We start from the raw sequence: 22,159 nt of genomic DNA, 5'->3' as shown, positions 1-22,159 counted from the left end.
GCAATTTTCCCAAGGAGTATAACATTCAATAGTTCCGTGTTTTGGCTGATTATGAGCTTCATAGAATACAATAGAATAAAAAAAATTAAAGAGTTGGAAGGTATCTCAGGGGCTATGTATATCCACATATGTGTATATATTATATATGTATGTTATATTGGGCTTGTGTATATAGATGGATACCTAAAAAACAATTCCTTTAACATCCTATCTAGTAATTGATCATTCTTTTTAAAATAAATAGTAGTAGTTGTTGTTCTTGTTGCTATAGCAGTGAGCAATTATATAGCACTTTAAGGATTGCAAAGTGTTTTAGATTTCTTAACTTATTTGACCCTGGCAACATCCTGGAGAGGTAGATGAATTATCCCCATTTTTCAAATGAGAAAACTGAGTCACAAAGAGTTTAAGTGACTTGCCCTGGGTATAGCTGTTGTTGGAGTCAGGCAGACCTGAGTTCAAATTTTGCCTCAAATTCCTGCAGTGTCTGGAAGGACGTAAGGTACTAAGATCTTTCACCCTCCTGGTTGCCCTCCTCTGTACATGTTCCTAACTTTTCAATCTCCTTCTTAAAATGGATTACCTAGAAATGAACACAGTATTCCCGCTTTGGTCTGATGAAAGACTGTCCAAGGGAACTCTCTTTTTCCTTTTTTTTTTTTTGAATATTAAACTTTACTTAATACAGCCTAATATTTTATTCACTTACTTGACTAACAAATCTTGCTACTGACTATCAAATTTGTAGTTCAGTAAAATCTTTAGATATTTTTCACATGAACTGCTGCCTAATTACACTCATATTGTACTTGCAAAGTTGATTTTTTAACCTAAATGTGAATTTTTATATTCCTATTATATAGTTATCTCAAAATCTCTTAAAACTATGAAAACTATAAATAATTCCTGTACTTTGGGGGACACCTTGTCTTTCAGTTTAGTAGATTTAGCTCACCAAGATCTTTTCTTTTTTTTCAAGTTTTTTTTTTTGCAAGGCATTGGGGTTAAGTGACTTGCCCAAGGCCACACAGCTAGCTAATTATAAAATCTCTGAGGCTGGATTTGAACTCAGGTACTCCTGACTCCAGGGCCAGTGCTCTATCTACTGTGCCCCCTAGCTGCCCCTACCAAGATCTTTTTCTTGACTCAGAATGTTAGTTCCCCCTCTCAACTTTGTCATCAGCAGATCATCTTATATGGTATCCCAGACATCAACTAAAAAGTGAAATCAGAGATCACGTTTTCCAAACCTCACATTTCCTGAAATTGAACACTATGCTCTGCCTACCATAGATATTTGACAGAATCTCAGGTATGTGCTGTTCTGGAGCTCAACTCCCCCCTGCCTCTCTTTCCGGTGATAAACTGATTTTCAGTATTCAGTAATGAAACTCCAAAAAGAAACTTATTTTCTTGTTGACCAGATGATCTAAAAGAAATTGACTTGGTGTTGGACTAGGGACAGAGGAAGGAAACAAGCCAAACATTTATTAAGATGGGCTATGCCAAATGCTTTATAAACATTATCTCATTTGATCCTCACAACAAGGGAGGTGCTGATATCATCCCCTGTAGAGATGAAGGAAAGAAGGAAAATAGAAGTTAAGAGACTTGCCCAGAGTCACACATGGAGAAAGTGTCTGAGGTCAAATGTGAACTAAGGGTCTCTCCAGACCCGGTAATCTAACCATATGCCATAATGCCACCTCCAAGAGTAAACCAGGTAGCTGAAGGAGAGACAATGATGGAGAATCTCAGAGAAGATGGATGGAATTATAATCCATCAAAAAAAAAAATGTGAGTCATAAACAAGACCTGGAATTTGACAGTTTTATTTTTCACATGAAAAAGGGCAAGATGTTGAAACCTGCCAACAACTCGAACAGTGCAGAACTAATTTGCAAAATTACTGGAGGGCCCTGTGATAGAATCTAAAGGCATTCAGATTCCAGCATTCTCATCTATTTTTCAAACATTTTAGGTTGAGTCAAACTCAAAATGACATTGTGCCCCGAGTCCATATCTCCATCCACTTTAAATTCAGAGCTGTTTCACGGGAAAGCTAACATCTATTTTTTGGATTTAAATCAGTGGTTTTATAGATCTGACATCTGAGAAACTTGTGTGTGTGTGTAGGTTGCTTTCCAGAAATGAATAAAAAGTCCTCTTCACACCAGGCTTTTTAGATTATAAACTTCCTCTTTGGGTATAAGCCCTGAAAGGCAAAGTCTCTTCTTTTACATTTAGTCCTTCAATTCCAAAGCTCAGAACATATATTGTGGATACAAACTTAATCTGCATAGAAGCATTTTTTAAGTCCTGACTGTATCCCTAACACTTAGCATAGTGCCAAGCTCCAAAGACATAAACGAGTGCCCCTCATCTCAAAGAAGTTAGTCAATTAAGTCAAGCTCTTTGTGATGTCCTGAGGATGAGCAGAAAGGCAAAAATAGGGTCCCTGTCCTCAAGGAGCTCACATTTGAATGGGGGAGATAATGTGCCACTGACCATGTATGTAAATAATATGTTTACTATAAATGGGAGACACTGATAAAATGCTCCTACAGAATGGGGGAGGAAAGAGAGTAACCAATGCATTCCTTTAGAAGAGATAACATAGCTATAGTAAACATATGCAAGGAAGAAAGACAATGGGGTGGGACTGGGTGGGAGAGGTAGAATGGGACACTAGCAATAAGAGGCAACAAAGAGGGTTTCAGAGAATTCCTGAATGAGAAGTGTTGTGTTTATAGTAAACTCTATCAATCTTTTATTTCTAAAGTCTGCTTAGCAGTTAATTAATCCTGCTTCTCTGTTTTAGAGACCAGTGACCTAACCATGAGTTCCTTAGTCTGGGGTCACCATATCAAAATATCTAGAGATATTAGCTCACTCAGGATCCTGATCATGGGAAGACCTTGGGACTCAACAAGGCTTCTTCTGAAAAGAGAAAAGGGTTAGGGTTTGTTGTACCCAAAGAGTGAGATGGAGACCAGAATTTGATAAGGTTGGAGATCTTTATTCCCAGGGACTATCTGGGGATTAAGTACCCAAATCAAACAGTACCTGAGTGTTCAGGGGATAGGATTTTTATAGTGTTTTGAAGGGGGGGGGGGGGGCAGTTACTGAAAGCAAGCAAAATACAGAAGCAAAATCAGCAGTTAGATATATTATCTTGACATATACATATGTAAACATAGGGTTCCATATAGATAGGGGTGAGAATGGGTCAGGGTCTTTGTGTAATGATTGAACATATTTTCTGAGATGGAGGGAGTCAGGAATTTATTATCTTATGGTTCCAGCTGCATCTGGGGAAGGGAGAGCCAGTCCTGGAATTTAACAGATACAGCAAGACAATTAGGCTAACAAGGATGCTTTGTAAATCTTTAGACAATTTTATGGTATATCCATGACCCCTTGTGTCCTATCAGACTATTTTCAGACCCCAAGGCACCTAGCCAAAGTTATATTTCTAAGGAATTTCTCAGGGCCCAGAAGGATGTCAGGGACCCCTTTCTATACAGGAATTTCACAAACATTGATATTGTACTTCAGGTTGAAGGAGGAAGGAATATATATAGCAGCTTCCTCTTAGCCTAATTATTCTTGTTAATTAGGGGATAAGCTCAGTTGTTTCTACCTTCTCAAAGAATGTAAAAGCTTTGAGCACAGCACCAAGGAAAAAGCCCTGGTTGCCATACCCTGGCTCTACTTCTGCTCTGTTTGAGATATATGTTGTGTGTGCTGACGTGTATATATATATAGGTTTGTATATGTATGTTTATATGTGTTTGCATATATGTGAATGTATGTATGTGTGTGCACCAACATAAATATATATATATGTATATGCCTGTATGTGTACATAAATGTATAGCATTTGTGTGTTTTAGATTACTATGTTAAATAAATGCTCCATTTATTACTGTTTCTCTCCTGTCTGCTTCATTAACTAGGTCCTGTGCTTTGATAAGCTTAAATATAAAATTAAGGGGTCTAGAGTTGGCAATGTGGGTTTTATATAGTTATTTGTGCATGTATATATTTTATGTGTTAAGTTCATATCCTATCATTACAAAAATCATAACCTAAAACCTCTGTAAAATAATTTACAAACTTCTGATGATAATCCATCCACCTTTGGAAACAATAGTCTGTACAATAAATCAGCAATTTTGACCCCAGAAGAAAAATTAGCACATTCTCTTTCCTCCTTTCATGGGAGAAGTGGAAGTTAATGGAGATGTGATATGTCACATATCTATTTTATCAGATCCACCATGCTGATTAGTTTGCCTAGCTGTTTGTCTTCTAAGGGAAGGATAACTTAATGGTAGAAATGGGAGAGTATACCTAACAACATTGCAATAGCAGAAGACAACTACCACACTCTTACCTCTCAATACTTGTTTTCAACCCTCAACCTTTCAAGGAATAGAATGAATTTGAGCACCTTAATTGGTCAGCTTGCCTTTTCTTGGATATTGTTTAGTTCATCAAAAGCCAAAATCAGGCCAAGGGCAAACAGAACTAGTGGTAGATAATTTAGGGCACAGGAATCCTTTGGTGTGGAACAAGAGAAGAGGAAAGGCAACTCCAAGGGGCATTTTTTATAAAGTTTGTCCTCCTGCCCCTCAGGTTGCTTCTCAGACTTTTGGCAATAGGTGCTGGCTGTCCAAATCCCTGCTTCCTCATTCCCATCCGCTTCCACCTACCCCTTGCTAATGCCCCATTCCAGTTCTGGCCACCCCTTCCGCTGTGCCCTTTGCAAACTCCTACTCCATAATTAACAAACTTCCTTTCCTTTTAGACCTCTTAATCTCTCAATTCTTCCAACTTTAGCATTTATTGAGGCTTTAGTCCTTCAGATAACACTGAATCACTGACCATCCTTTAAAGTACTGGTGGCAACTTCTGTTAATACTTCCCCCCCCCCCCAATTCTCACTTGTTTCAGTTGGGAAGTTAGAATACTTCCTACTCTCCATTATTACCGGCAGACTTTCCCTTTATCATGCTCAGATAAATGTTTTTTGAATGTTTTCACCATTGGCATTTCAATAAAATGAATGTATACTGAATATAAAGTTATACCTGTAAACAACCTTTTCTCAACTTTAAAATATTAACTTTGTTTTATTAAGTATAGCATGGAGCTCAGTATGTAGACACTGTTCAAAAAATGCTCTGTTAGCCTTCATTAGCCTGCTTCCTCATCTGTGAAAATGGGGATGCCCAAGATTACCCTGAAATTTATTGGAAAATCCTAAACTCAAATAAGTCTCCTGCTGCAGATTTTATTCTCTAATACATCATATTGCCTCTGTAAACAATTTAAGCTTTGAATTTCACAGGTGTTAAACCTTCTAAACAAATTGAATAATGATAGAAGTGACTTGGGATACAAACCATTGTCTCTATCCACTTTCTGGTTTGTTCAATGCATGCCAAATTTCCAAGGATAATACAATGCTTTTATTTGCTCTCTGACCCAAATAGAAAATCCTCAAATTATTCTGAAGGAAGGGTATAATAGTTGGGGCTCTGCATGTCCTTTTCTTTTCCTTTAGGTATCATGCTGATCATTAACATTTTGGCCAACTAGCTGACGGATAGACGGGGAGAGTGTACATTCAGAATGAAATGAAACTCAAATCAATTTTGCTGTTGCTCAAGAAGGAGCATGAGCATACATTTGTAATGGGCCAACCAGACTGCTACTGACTGCAAATGAGAAAAGTGACCCTGAGCAAGCTCAGCTCTCTCTTATCATTTGCATGTGGGTAGAAGGGAAAGGAAGAAACCACTTAGCATTGCTTCAAGAATAGAAAAAAAGGCAGAGAAAAATAAAAATAGAATTAATAAATACTTGGTTGGCCAATTGATTGAAATTTCCATCCCCCTTTCTACACGATAGAGTCAGTCTTAATTATCTCTTAACACTTTAGATTTCTGTAAACAACCTAAAATTGTTCCCTGAAAAAAATTTCTTAAAGCTCATACTGAATGACTGAAACACCTGGAGAAATTCACCTCAGGTCCAGTTAGAAGCAGAGAGGAAAACTAAAGCTAGAATCTTGCTGTATCCCCATCTTCTGATTGGGAGCTTCACTCATTAGAAGCAGTAGTCAAACCAGACTCTTCATAGCAACCCAGAGGAGTATTAAACCCAGGCAAAAAGGCAAGAAAAATTCTGACATTAGGTTATTATAATAGAAATAGTTGTCCATTCCATATCACTATTTTAGGGAGGTCTCTCAATAGCTTCATGGATTGAGGGTGGCTTGAAATCCCACTAACATGTTCCTACCCAAAGAGGCCTAATGCTAACTTCAAGTTTATCCTTATTTTTTGAGTGCTTTTGGTACAAAAAGCACTGATGTTTCCCTTTTCACATATCATGGATGTATTCTCCTAGACCAGGGAAGGAAAACCTTTTTTTTCTGCCAAGGATCAAAATTTTAAAATTAGACCACTATATTTTGTCAAGCATTTCATTAATTCACCCCTAAAAAGGTCCTAGATTTATTGAAATAAATTGAGATTTATTGAATTTTTATTCCTGCCTGCTGTTGCCTTGGTAGCCCCAGACCCCATGATTTAGTGGACCTTATGTGGTCCATGAGCCAGAATGTTCCCCACCCTTTTAGAAGTAGAATCAAAATTTCCTCTTTAACTTTCTATCCCAGAGATTACAGCTAAGAACTTAAATTGGAACCATAATAGATATTAACCTGACCTAGCAGAGAACCCAGAGAGGCTGGTTCTGGTATCCCACTGCTTTGGGTGGGAATATCATCTTCAATAATTTCCCTAGAAATGGGAATGAAGCTATTCTCTGGGAGCTCTAACTGCAGCATTTAGCCATATATCTCTTTCAAAAACGGCTAGAAGGATGACACATTTAAATAAAGGGAACTAAATCCACAAACTGTCTTCTTTGCCTAGTCATAAAGACTTTCAGTCTACACAAGGAAGGAATCTAAAATTGTAGCTATACTCACTCTCCTCAATGCCTAATTATTGGATCATAGATGTAGAGCTGAAAGGAACTTCTGAGACCATCTAATCCAAGCTTCTTATTTTACAGATGAGAAACCTGAGACGCAGAGAGTACAAGTGAATCATTCAAGGCTACCCAGAGAGAACTAGGATTTGAACTCAGGTCCTGTGACTCCAGCTCCAGAGCTCTTTCCACTATACCACATCACCTATCTTTCTTTCATAATTGAGTCTTCTGTGTCATTCACTGGCACAGCAACCACTCCAATGAACTCCTGTTCTTCTGGAAAGACTTCACTGACCCCTTGCCAGTCATTCTTTTAGTCAGAAATGAGCCCTTGGGTGCCCCAGAGCTCCAACTGGGAGGTAAACCTCCTAAGCATGTGTTAGAGGAACTGCCTCTTTTTTGACCTGACTCGGGTAGAGCAAAAAAATTAGGCCATTCCAGCCCTTGAGTTAATAGAAAGAAACCAGATTAGTTGAACATGACAGCTCCATACTGTTCTTCTCTGATATTATCACTTAATCTTTTGTCTAGCATGCTCTGGGTCAACACCTCTACTTCTTTTCCTCTCACTCTAATTTTTTACATCATCATTTAACTGAAACTTTTCTCCCCAGATATACTATTGATCAGTTCAATGGTTTTTTCTCAGTCTTGATCCTCTTTTGACCTCTCTGCAGCCTTTCCCTCTGTCTATTACCCTACTTTCTTGATTTCTGTGACACTAAATCTTTTGGATTTTCTCCTAAGTGTCTTTCACAGAACCTTTTTCTGGATCATCATCCCGGTCATACCTCTAGGTTCTCCTTTGGTATTATTTTACTGGGCAATCCATCTCAGTTTCCATGTATTCACCTGGAATTTTTCTGCATAAGATTCTCAGTTCTATTCCTCCAGCCCTAACCAGGGCTGTTCCATTATTCCCTAGAAAACTCTCTCTCTATTATGAAAGATCTGGAATCATGCCTCAGGAGCACCCTTGGGGGTGGTTAGGTGGCTCAGTGGATAGAGCACCAGCCCTGGAGTCAGGAGTACCTGAGTTCAAATCCAGCCTCAGACAGTTAATAACTACCTAGCTGTGTGGCCGTGGGTGAGTGTTTTTTTTTTCCCTTGCAAAAAAAACACCTAAAAAAATAAGAGGAGTACCCTCAACCTCTCCCTGATTGGATGACTCCTCTTAGACCCTCCCTTTAAAGAGGGTGTCTATTCATTTCTTATCAGGCTGCAATTCATATTCCTCCATCTTGTTCATTTTATTTATTATTTTCTCTATTAAAATGTAAGCTCCTTTTGCTGCTGTCATTTGTATTCGCCAGCATCTAATACAACAGTGGGTACTTAGTAAGCATTTAATAAATGCCTGTTGACTCTCTTTTGATGTCCACCCTTACATCTCCAGTTGCCAAGTGACATCACACACTCTAGGTCTAAAAGACACCTTAAAATCAACATATTCAGATGCTGAGTGAGATGAGCAGAACCAGAAAAACACTGTACACTCTAACAGCAACATGGGAGTGATGATCAACCTTAAAAGACTTGCTCATTCCATCAGTGCAACAATCGGGAGCAATTTTGGGCTGTCCGCAAAGGAGAGTGACATCTGTATCCAGTTAAGGAGCTGTGGAGTTTGAACAAAGTTCTAGGACTATTCCCTTTAATTTAGAAAAAAAAAAGAGATATCTTATTGTCTGATCTTGTTACCTCTTAGAATTCTTGTGGCTTCTCTAAGGATATGATTTCTCTCTTATCACACCCAATTTAGATCAAGGTACAACATGGAAATAAAGTAAAGACTGACAGAGTGCTTTCTGGGGGTGGGGTGGGGGGAGGGAAGTAAGATTGGGGGAAAATTGTAAAACTCAAATAATATCTTTAATAAAAATTAATTTAAAAAATCAACATATTCAAAACTCATTTCATTATTTTCCTGTCCCTCCCTCGGCCCCCTACTCAAACTCTTCTATCCTTCCTGACTTAACCTGTGACTGTCAAGGGCACCCCATCTTCCATCAGCCAGATTCACAACTGTCAACAGTGAGTTTTACCCTTATAATAATTACTTGTCTGGGTCTCTAAGAATAGAGTTTAAGTGATGGCAAACTTTCACTTAGATGCTAAAGAAAGTCTCCTGGAAATCAAATAAATTTAGCAATCAGAAAAAAGGTGCTTAGAGATGACTCCCTTAACTGTAAAGAAAACAAAGGCATGGCTTCTTAATCCCAATCAAGAGCCCCTCCAGCTATACACTGCTTTGAACAAGGTCTTCCTAGACTTTCCTTTTAACCAGTATGTTCCCTCTGTTTCTTTCCACCTATCCCCTGCTCCATCCTACATTGATAGGCCATCTTCTTTATTTGGACAAGCCAGAGGTGAAATTTCAGGCAGGTCACACTTTCTGATGGACAAGAGGAAGAACTGTTTTTTTTTTTTACCTTTATATCTCCAGAACTCACTGAGTAAGTGTTGCCTCAAACTGAGACTTCTTAAGGCCCTTAGTTGAAAAAGGCCAAGATCTCCCACTATCTCCAGAGCCATCTCTGGTCAACTTGATTCTTATCTGACCCCTGGACCCAGATGACTCTGGAGGAAAAAGTGAGGCTGGTAACTTAGCACAGGTTCCCCCCCCCCCCATCTAATTCATGTTCCTGTCATGGCATTACCACCCCCATGTCATGATCTTCTTTGAGAACAAAGGGCAAGGAACAACTTTGTCTCTAGTGGTGCTCCAACAGATATCCTATTTCTGCCTGTGACATGGACTAGCTTTCCATGATATAATCAATTAGTTTATAAGAAGGTGCATGTAAATGAAAATGTGACTTAACATGTAAAAATATGACTTCCTAACCACCTCCTCTCTTCCTTACATTCATCCAGTGGAGGAGTCAGGAAGATTGAAGTTCAAATCTGACCTCAGACACTTACTATCATTTAACCTCTCCCTCAGTTTCCTCAACTACAAAATGGAATAATAGTAATAGGAGGAAATATCCCCTCCTAAGGAGTTCTCTTTTCAAGATCAAATGAGATAATATTTGTAAAGCTTTTAAGATAGAGTCTGGATGTAGTACTTGCTTAATAAAAACTCATTTCCTTCCTTCAAATGCCACCTCCTCCAGAGGCAGCTCTCAATGAATCAAGCTCCTTTTTTTATCCCCTCCTTTCCTTGTTATATTGCTAAGAGAAGCTTCTATAAAGGAGGACTGTGTACACTAGTAAATTTTTCTCTAAGTGCTCATTATTGGGCATTGTGGCAATGTAAAGAGGTGAAATATGTGGACCTGACCCTGAAAATTTTAAGTGTAGTTGGGGAGACATCTGTCACTGCTACCACCACCATCACCCCATTCCACAAATTATACTCCCTCTTCTTAGAATCCCTAGTTTATTCTTTAAGCTTAACTTAATCAGGAACTTTTACATTAAGCTTTTCTGGTCCCCTTCCATTTCAGGTCATTTGACCTAGGTTCAAATTCTGACCTACTTCTTACTCCTATTTGACCTTGGGCAAGTCACTTCATCAATAAAATTAAAGGTTTGGACTAGGTGATATTTGAGGTCTTTTTCAACTCTAAAACTATGCATGAATCCTAGGAAGATGAGACTAGGTTCAGTGACTAGAATAAGTTACCAGTCCTGGGGCGGCTAGATGGCGTAGTGGATAAAGCACCGGCCTTGGAGTCAGGAGTATCTGGGTTCAAATCCAGTCTCAGACACTTAATAATTACCTAGCTGTGTGGCCTTGGGCAAGCCACTTAACCCCATTTGCCTTGCAAAAAAAACCTAAAAAAAAAATAAGTTACCAGTCCTAAAGTCAGGAAGATCCAAATGTGACCTCAGACACATAATCATCATCATCATCATCATCATCATCATCATCATCATCATCATCATCATCAGCCATCCTTTGGTATCAAAGAAGACCGTGCCACCACAAATGACCTGTGTGACTCTGAGCAAATCAATTAACTGCTGACTGCATCAATTTCCTTATCTGTAAAATAAGGACAGCATCTATCTCTCATGGTTGTGAGGATAAAATGAGATAGTATTTGTAAAGTGCTTTGAAACCATAAAGTACTCTATAAATGCTAGCTATTATTATCATCTTTATTATTAAAAACTCATATCATAGCATTTTGCAAAGATCTCCCAAACCTGTGAGGTCTATAGTGAAAGTTCTTTTAACTTCTTTTTATAACTGAGACTTAAAGAGTTAAAATAATTTTACAAAAGTTATACCATTAGTAAATGATAGCCAGGATGGGGTGGCTAGGTGGCACAGTGGATAGAGCACTGGCCCTGGAGTCAGGAGTACCTGAGTTCAAATCCAGCCTCAGACACTTAATAATTACCTAGCTGTGTGGCCTTGGGCAAGCCACTTAACTCCATTTGCCTTGCAAAAACCTAAAAAAAAATGATACAACCAGGATTCAGGCTGAAAGAGTCCTAACTTGACCTGGAGATTCAAACTTGGGTTTTCTAGACTCCAGCACATGTTAACTGTGAATCCAGTGCAAGTTTACCAGAACTCTTTAGAACCTGTGTAATAATACTTGAATAACCTCCCTGACAGAGTTGTCAGGAAACTGCTAGAAAAATGTTAATTATGATTATGAAAGATAACCTTATCCCTCTCCTATCTTTCCATTTCTTAAAATGTTGGTATTGGCATAACTCCCTCCCCAATAGTACATAGGAGACATGGGATGAGGAATATCTATTTGGCCTTAAATGGGAACAGAATTAAAAATCAAATGTATAGAAATTATACATATATATATATATATATACATACAAAAACTTGTAAAAATCTCTCTACTTTTTAAATCTTCTCTGTTTCTAACTCTCTGAACTTTTCCACCTTAACTGAGCTGTCTTTTCACCCTGGAATCATTATCCCCTAAATCTATCAACCCCTGAATCTATCAATCCCTGAATCTATCGAGCTGGAACAGTCATTCCTCTGCCATGTCAGACTTTGAGTGCCAAAGATATAGTAAGCCCTTAGTGCTTCTTGCCTTAGCTTGCCTCAGGTGTTTATTTCTTACTTATGTAACTGTGTCATGTTCCGCTTTCACCTAACACATCTAAACTCCACTTTCAGGGATCCTCCATGGGGATTATATGAAGACCAATATCCCTTTGTCTTGGACATCCATCAAATGCCTACAAAAATGAGCTGAGCAGGTTGATCAGGATCCCAGCAAAGTACTGTATGATTTTCAGATGTATATATCCCTTTTTAAAAAATTGGAATTTGTGGGGCGGCTAGGTGGTGCAGTGGATAGAGCACTGGCCTTGGAGTCAGGAGTACCTGAGTTCAAATCCAACCTCAGACACAGCTGGCTTTGTGGCCTTGGGCAAGCCACTTAATCCCATTTGCCTTGCAAAAAAAAAACTAAAAAAAAAATTGGAATTTGTTCATTTACTTGAATCTAGCCCTTTTTGTGTTATTAGTTACAAAAAGAGAAAGCAGAATAAAAGAGGCCTTAAAACAATAAAGAAAAGGTTAAATAATTCAAATAGGGGTGGCAGGAGCCTGAAACAAATATACACATGGATAGTGGCTGAGATAGAATTAACATGGGAGAGATTAAAGTACAGAATGTGTCATCCTCATTACTGTTAGATACAAGGGCATGAAAAGATCCTGCCAGGACATATAATGGAAAGCAAATTGGAATTATTTTTAGAGCTTGCAAGGGCTCAGGCCACATACTGTACAAAATGTCAGGTCTAATGATGCCTCTAGCCACTAGGCTGGAAATCAATTTTTTAAACTCATTTATTCCTCCTTTAGCCAGGCCACTGGCAAAAACTCTCTGTATTTTCCCAAGAAATTGCCCTGCCAGGAAAATCTCTTAATTTCAGGACAAACCACACCAATTTTTCTCCAGAGAGAAACAATAAACACAATGATTGGGAAGGAAGCCTGTCCCCAGGTATAAATTGGGAAATACAATTTGTAAATAACACTATTAATTAGTGTTGCTTTGCTAGGCCAGAATGTCGGAAATCAAGGCAAGGCCTGCCAAATAGCTTCATCTGTGATGGGATTGAAGCTTTTGTCTGTGGATGAGAGTTGCCCCCTACTGCCATTTTGGAGCTGGCTCCCCACTGTATCTATATTGAAGCTGAGTATATAGGTAGTGATGAGAAATGGTCCTCCAGGCAAGGTCCCACATTCAAATAACTCAGAATTCAGCAATCAGCTTTATCTCTTTATCTAAACTGTGTTGTATTAGCTCTTTTCTGTTCGGGGGTATTTTCTATGAGTAGATCCCTAGATTTGGATTTAGGAAAACAATTTAGGCTTTGTCCTAAAACTTCTATTAGGCAAGTCACTCAACCTTGTTTAACTTCAGTTTCCTCAGCTATAAAATGCAGATAACCTATTTTCCTTGGGGACTGTGAGGATCAAATACAATAAACTATTCAAAGAACTCTGTAAACCTTAATGGGCATCTAGGTGCTTCAATGAATAGGATGCTGGGTTTGGAGTCAGTAAGATTCATCTTCCTGAGTTCAAAACTGGCCTCAGACACTTACCAGTGGTATGTCCCTGAGTAAGTCATTTAATCCTATTTGCCTCAGTTTCCTCCTCTTTAAGAAGGAAATGGAAACTGCTCCAAAAGCTTTGCTATGAAAAGCCCTAATGGACTCACAAAGGAAAACTCCCAAATGGACACACAATTGAATAACAATCATCTTGTATCTTGTTTTCTCTGCAAGAAAGTTCCTTGAGGTCAGAGACTCTATTTTTTAATCATTTGGGGCTCCCTGCCAATGTCCACTAAACAGTTAGTAAACCTTAATTAAATTCCTACTATGTGCCAATGGCTAGGATACGCTCTGGAGAAACAAATATGAAAAAGAAAGAGATCCTGGGGTCTATTAAGAAAACACCACTGATTCTGAAGGCAGTGTTTTAAGCCATTATTGGTCATGGGCATCTTAGTTCAAATGAATAAAGCAATTTAATTTTCATGATGCAAAATGAATGTTTTAATAATGAGGATAGAGGAGAAAGGCCTAGAGCACTTACTATTTCCCCTGAAAAGGATAAGCACCACAGTAGGAAAGGGGAAGGGAAAGTTTTGCATTAAGGGGCTCAATTCAGAAAGTAAGGGTTACAGAAAGCAAAGTTACCCAGGATCTGATCTGCCTGAAGCAATACTCTCACAAATCAAAGTAGAAACCAGAGTCCTGCACTTTATGGCATAACCAAGGTCTTACAGATGGAAACAAAAACTGGAGTTTCCTAGTAAGTGCGATCAATTTTATTCTTATGACAAGGTGCCAAGGAAGGGTTAAGTGAAAGAGTGCTCACCTCCTCCCCCGGTAATCAGACATTAACTGGCCCAATGTTCATGAAAGGTTAGATTTCATGAAGCAAATTTAATCTTCCTATTCCTTTGTTCCTTGGCTTCCTTTTCATTCATCCTTGGCAGCTAGAGTGGCATGTTTATCTCATTTAAGCTCATTGCTCTGTTTGAAGTATTTGGTTGCATCTAAGGAGAGTGCTCAGGTGGGCATAGGTAATTTTAATTTATTATATTCTGTTTGCTCCACTGAAAGTCAGTACACCAGGGATTAATCAACAGCCAATGGAACTTCAACTGGATTGAATTCAGTCACCTTAGGTGGGAACCAGATTGTAGCAGACCTTAAATACCAAGCTATCTTTCTGAACATCTCCCTGCCATTAAAAAATAACAATTAATAACAACCAAAAACATCCTACAGAATCCCTGCTCTGCCAGCCTAGATTATTTGGTTTTCTACCCACACCCTCTTTATTCCTATTTCTTTATCATTGCTCATGGGATTGCTATGATCTGTGAAAGAAGAACTAAGAGGAATTCTTGGGTCAGATCCTTGATAATAATTTCTATTCTTTTGACATTGGATTGATAAAACACCACACAGCAGGACCTTTATGAAACAAAAAGGGGGGGGGAAAGAATGTTGGAAATGAAAGATACAATTGAAAGAACTAGTTCTGGTTCTTTTGGTTTGATGAAAGATAGGAAGATTTTTTAGTAATCATTATTATTATTAATTACAATAGCTCTATTATTGCATCTGAGACTTACCAATATCCCTATGAGTACATATGCAGGTATTATATTTCTTATTTTACAGATAAAAAACTGAGGATCATATAAATAATTGTTCATAAATGTTTGTAGCAAGAATAGATTATTGAAGTAGAATTGCAGAAAAAATATAGTCCCAAATTCTATGGTTGGTAAAATAAGCCTTTAAACTGGAAGGAACCTTAGAGATAATCTAGTCCACACATAACTAATCTGGGGATCCCAAAACCTCTAAAATATCCTTGGAAAGACTTCAGGGAATCTCTGTAGAGGGCTTCATATATTGACCAACATATAGTAAGCATTTAATAAATGTGTATTTCCTCCCTTCCCTTTTACTGCCTTGGGGATTGTTTTACCCGGGGGTTTGTTATCTATATTTTATTAAAGAAATTGTTTGTCTGAATCTTCCTTCTCTGAGTGTCCCATTCCACAAGACTTAGAACTACAATGCAGATATTCTATAAATATCAATGGATCAGTTAATGCCCTTCCCTTGGGTCTAATCTCTTACTCTTGCTATATGTAGCAAGTCTTTTTTCTTTTCTTTATCATATTGAGAATTTACCAAGAAAAAAATGTCCTGTCTTTCCTAAGTGTTTTGGCAAAGAAATTGGTAAAATCCTATTCTCTGGAGCTAGGTTAAGAGATGATTGGTGCCATCCAAGGTTTATGTTCCAGTGCATATCCTAAAAATGGAAGCTACTCTCCTATAAAGTCATAAGAAGGGAAGCTCTGTGTTGAGTGTGACATAAGGCCTGTCTGTGGGTGGGAAAGTGGGATGAATGGAATAGTCAATGCTCTGTAGTGGCTTATGAAAGGTACAGGATGCCAAGATTTCCAAGGCAGCAAGAGAGAATACCAGCAAGGCCCCGGAGAAGGTGACGCATCCTGATTAATGTTTCACGCTGAGAATGTCACCTTGTTTTTAACTTTTCTTCCTCCCTAGAGTTTGATGAGAATGAGAATGACTTTTGATTTCATACTTGTGTTCAGCAAATGCTTCCTCTGCAGGGAAATGAAGTCGCCAAGGCTTGGAGCACAGCACAATTTGAGGGTGTTCCGATGTGGAAAGGCACGGTTAGTGGGTATCCCCTAGGATGCTGTGATGACAGAAGAGGGCAAAATTCTACCATGTTCACTCTATAGTTTGCTTCAAAAACAAAATGTGCAAAGGCAGCTGGAAGCAGTGGGGGGAAAAATAAACTAGCTGACAATTTAAAACCATTGTGGAATTTTCAAAGACTTTACAGAAAGAACCTTTCTCAAGCCTCACAACTTTCCTAGGGGGTAGATGGTATAGTTTACCATTTTAGGAGCCAGTGGAATATGGTGGAAAGAGCTTCTGAGTTCTAGTTCAGTCTTTTTTATTTATCATACATATTATATGGCAATATCAATTTGGCAACCAATTAATTTCCCCATGCCTCAGTTTCCTCATCTGTAAAATGAAGGAATTACATTAGATGGCCTATAAGATGCCTTCCAGCTCTAGATATCACCCTATGATCCATAGAATGAGGAAATAGGCCCAGAGATGAAATGTCCAACGCTCTTCTCACTCTCAAGCCTGGCCTTGGACTTGGTCACAGACCACCTTGTTTCTAGAGCCTTCTCTGCTGCTTACTGTGTGTCCTGGGCAAGTCATCCAATCGCTTTGAACCTTACTCTGCCCATCTGAAAGATGAGGGAAATCATACTTCCACTATCCACCTGCTTCACTCTCCCGACTTTCCCTTCTTTCTTGACTCTTTTGCCTCCTCTTTCCATTGGCACATTCTTCCTGGAACTTCCATTTTGAAAAAGGGCCCAGACCAGCCATTCCTTGTTTTCTGGATTTTGCTAGCTCCTTTCTTCTCCCACCCCCATTTCTTTGATTTTTTGGTTCCCTTTTATATAATGTATTTCTCCAATAGAATCAAATCTCCTTGAGGAAGAAAGAAAATCTTTCTTTTTCTTTGTAGCTCTATTGCTTTGGAGAGTGCCTGGTAAGTGTTTAATAAATACTTCTTGATTTGGTCTGCCTCAGAGGATTGGAATAAATGAAATAATATATGCAAAGTGTTTTGTCATCAAGAAGGTCTATGAAATGAAGGAGTTAGACTAATACTTAGAAAGCAAATAATGCTTCTTTTTAAAAAAAGCCAAAAATATTGTTTGATTTCTTGCTTGGAGTAACTGTTTCACAATCACTGAACTGTACTATTTACTGCTTTTGGTCAAACAAAAAAAAGAGTACCAACTTTACTTTCATCTGAGGAGACTTGTCCCAGTCAGATGAGAGGAACTTTCCTAGGAAGGGTCTTTGGAGAATAGCAGGCCCATCTGGGAAATTCCTGGGTGCTGTTCCAATAATCCATTTGAAAATGCAGAGAATCTGTGAAACAAGCTTTTGTTCTATCTGGAGAGAAGAGCAAAGAAGAAGATAGGGATGTGAGGGTATTTAAATTCTCATGGTACCCCAAGAGGCCAAGTTAAGTGTGTCAAGCTGGAGGATGGCATTCAAACTGGGACAGAGTTGCTTTTTTTTCTTTTTTAAAAAATATTTAGTATTTTATTTTTTCCCAGTTGCAGAGTTCTTCCAAATAAAATAGACGTCACTTGACAGCTCTCTGCTATTATAAACAATAACCCACTGTTCAAGGTAGAGATATCAAGTGGCCCCATGGCTCATATCCATCCTTCTCCAACCTAACAATGTTCCATTTCAATGAAGTTCAGGTAACTTGAAAAGGACTTGGCTGTGATTTCTACCTATCCCTGAAGAATCTCACAGCCAGGACTCCAGTCTATCCCTTCCCTGCCAATGCCAACTTTGAAGTGTCACATAAATTGTAAGCTAGTTTATTCTTTTCCCACTGCATCCCACTGCCTTTTCACATCTTGTTTCAAAGTTAAAATATACAGCAACCATGATATTTTGTCTTGCATTCTGTCATCTCAGCAACCTAGGGGGTGCATGCTAAAAGTGACTCTCCATATCCTTCATAGTTGGGTCCATGTTTTCTTCAATTACTACTTACTATTCATGAGGCATCAGAAAGCCATTGATTAGAAATGGCATTAATAATAAATGGGTGGAGGGGGTGGCTAGGTGGCGCTGGGGGCGGCTAGGTGGCACAAATGGGGGCAGCTAGGTGGCGCAATGAGGGGGCGGCTAGGTGGCGCAATGGATAGAGCACCGGCCCTGGAGTCAGGAGTACCTGAGTTCAAATCCGGCCTCAGACACTTAATAATTACCTAGCTGTGTGGCCTTGGGCAAGCCACTTAACCCCATTTACCTTGCAAAAAAAAATAATAATGAATGGGTCAGCAAGGTGGCACCATAGTACATGGAGCCCTGGGCCAGGAGTTAGGAAGACCTACTGTGTGGCCCTGGAAAGACATTTTGCTTCAGTTTGCCTCAGTTTCCTCATCAGTAAAATGAGTGTAATAATAGTTCCTACCTCTCAGGGTTGGGGTGAGAACTGAACAAGATAATAATTGTAAAGTGCAGTGGAATAGAGCACCAGCCCTGGAGTCAGGGGAGGACCTGAGTTCAAATCCAGACTCAGACACTTAATTGCCTAGCTATGTGACCTTGGGCAAGTCTCTCTTAACCCTATTGCCTTAAATAAATAAAATTCAAAAAAATAATTCTAAAGTGCTTAGCACATTGCCCAATAGATGTAAGAGCTATTTAAGTGGTTAGCTTTTATTTAATCTCTGTCTCAGTTTTCTCCTCTGTAAAATGGGGGTAATAATGGTACCTCCCTCATAGGGTTGCTATGAGCATCATACGAGATAATATTTGTAAAGTGTTCTGCAAAAGTTATTTTTATCATAACTATTATAGTATATGTGATTATATTATATTATTCTATAATATATATAAAAAGCATTTATTATATACTATATGCTAATTACTATATTAAGTTCTAAGGATCCCAAATACAAAATACAAGACAGTCCCTGCCTTTAAGCAGCTTATATTCTAATAGAAGAAGACAACAGTATGAGGAAATGCTCAAGAAGAGTTATTTTAGTTTGAATAGCCACTGGGCAAGTGAGTGAAACCAAAGGACAATTGACATGCTCTTTGCAGTATTGGTAGTATTGATTTGAGAATAGTTGTAAGAGCAAGAGGAGTTAAGAACTCTATGGGGGAGGGTACACTCAGAGAATGGCAGGAAGATGACTGGGTGCATCATATTCAGATGTGGCATTAACTAGGTATGGCAAATACTCTCCAATTAAAAGATCATAGCTCCAAATTGTCTTTCAGAAGGTTGGATCAGTTCACAACTCCACCAAGAGTGCATTAGTATCCCAGATTTTCCACCTTTCTTCCAACATTTGTCATTTTCATTTTTTAAAAATTTGTCAATTTGTCAAGAATGAGGTAATACCTCAGAGTTTATTTAATTTTCATTTCTCTAATGAGTAGTGATATAGAATTTTTTTTCAGATGTGTCCTCCTTCTTTCCATGGGACTGTGACTTGGAATTGGGTATGGGCAATGCAATAGAATCCTGCACCCAGTGTCATCAAAGGGTCAGCCGTAATCTTCTAGTCAGTTGTCCAACTCCCTTAGCACCTGTAGGCTAAGAACACTGGAAGCTACCACTGCCAATTTAGTAACCCATTAGACCCACTGCTGACTTGCTTGTGTTGAAGTGCTCTACACTCTCATCCCAGTGAGAGAGACCTTTCTAACTGAACTTCTAAGTTGTCTTGAGCTGGAAAATTGTTTCTCCTCATCCTTTTGTTATTTCTACTGTTATGAAATTCATTTTGAGCCATTATTTTAATGTTGATTAGAAGGGAATTTGTGAGAGTTCAGGAGAGTAATTGCCTTTACTCTGTCATCTTCCACTCTCCAAAATGAACTCTTAGAAAGATGTTTTCTAAGATAACAGAGAAGAAGGGGCAGCTAGGTGGCACAGTGGATAGAGCACTGGCCCTAGAGTCAGGAGTACCTGAGTTCAAATGTAGCCTCGGACACTTAATAATTACCTAGCTGTATGGCCTTGGGCAAGCCACTTAACCCCATTGCCTTGCAAAAAAAAACACTTTAAAAAAAAGTTAACAGAGAAGGAAGAGAACTACAAAATATTGTACTCGTAATCCTGGGACAACTCTTCCACCAATACATAAAACATCCAATAGGAGTGGAGTGTGTGTGTGTGTGTGTGCCTCTTAGTATTTTAGAGCATAAAAGCCCTTTCCCTTTTCATGGAGTTTTTATGCAGTTTCCTTTGGTTGTAGTTTCTCTATTGAGTGCAATGTAGCACTAGTGTGCCTCTCAGGGTCAGCTCCTTTTGACCACTCAATTCCCAAAGACCAGGATGAGCTCTCATGCCCATAGCTTCTCTCTTCAAGATGTTTCATCCCTTAAAGGTGATTTTTCCCTTGAGAGAGTCCCTTGGCTAGGCTTCGATGACACTATCTTTATAGTTAACTGACTAAGCATTGGATAAAAATCAACTCCTCCACATAGGATATGGTGGAGAGAGATGACACTCCAGAGAATGGCAAGGAAGATGAGCTAAACTCAGTATATAAACACTCCTTCTTCGGCACTTAAAGGTATAATGCTTGTAATTCTTTAATTCTTCAACAATTCAATAGAACTTTTAAAAAAACATTTATTAAGTGTAAGGCACCTTGAAAATAACACAGTTCCTGGGGTGGCTAGGTGGCTCAGTGGATAGAGCACCGGCCCTGGAGTCAGGAGAACCTGAGTTCAAATCCAGCCTCAGACACTTAATAATTACCTAGCTGTGTGACCTTGAGCAGGCCACTTAACCCCATTGCCTTGCTAAAACCTAAAATAAATAAATAGATAGATAGATAGATAGATAGATGATAGATAGATAAATGAATGAATGAATAAATAAATAAATAAAAAATAACACAGTTCCTGCCCTCAAGGAGTTTATTGTCCAATGAAGCAATAAGACCCATACACAAATAAGTATAATAAAGTCCAATATGAAAGGGACAAGAGAGATCACTTTGAACTAGAAGTGGGAAATCAAAGAAGACATCATGGGAGAGGAGGCACCTGACCTGCTCAAGTATTTCATCTGTACCCATCAAAGTAGATCTGTTCCATCTTTGTTCATGCTGCTACCCTTATATAGGAAGAGATCTAGAGCAAATCTCTTCTCTCTTACTCAATTTATTCTTCTGTAAAATGAGGAAGGTGAAAAATGATCTCTGATGACCCTTTTGAGTTCTAGCTCCTAGTACCTATCAATTAAGAGGTTATGCTTAGCCCTGTACAGATCAATGTTAGGTGAGTGGTGAAGTTGGAAACTGTGTTGAAAAGGGTTCAGAAGCAAGTAGGATGTGAGGAAGTGGAGGTGATGGTTACTGATAGTAATATTTTCCCTCTGGATTCCAGCAATGACATGAGAAATAGTTACCATCATAACTTGAGGGTTTGCCAAGATCAAACAAAAATGTGTAAAGGATGGCAGAGATCTGGGCATATTTTAAGTATCAAGGAAGTAGATTGAAAGTAAAATGGAGATGATAAAGAGAAAGGAATTGATTGGAGGAACAAGCTCCCAGAGGAAACAAGAGGAATAGCATGGACACATGTAGAATAGTTGGCCTCAGCACTCAGTCAACAAGCATTTATTAAGCTCCTACTGGATGCCAAAGACAAAATTGAAACAGTCCTTGCTCACCTAGTTTACATTCTTTCTCAAATGGGACAAAAAAGAAGAGAATGAGGGAAGTGAATATTCAATCAATATTTGATGACAATTCAAGAGGATAGGAACCATATGTTCTTTATACTATTTTCCATGTGGCCAGAGTAGAGTCCTTAACTTTTTCTGCCTCATAGCCACATTTGGCAGTCTAGTGATGACTTTAAATCTCTTTTCAGAATAATGCTTTTAAGTCCATTGTGATGGTACATGCACGCAATCTCAGTTTCTAGGAAGGCTGAAGCAGGTGGGTCTCGTGAACTTGTGACCTGGAGCCACAGATTTGATGGAAGGTGGGAGATGGTCGTACAGGGAGGCTTGAATTGATCTCTCTTCCTAGGTCCT

The sequence above is a fragment of the Macrotis lagotis genome, chromosome 7 (assembly GCF_037893015.1).
Source record: "Macrotis lagotis isolate mMagLag1 chromosome 7, bilby.v1.9.chrom.fasta, whole genome shotgun sequence".
NCBI classification, from domain to species: Eukaryota; Metazoa; Chordata; class Mammalia; order Peramelemorphia; family Peramelidae; genus Macrotis; species Macrotis lagotis.
Note: the sequence above shows the minus strand (reverse complement) of the source record.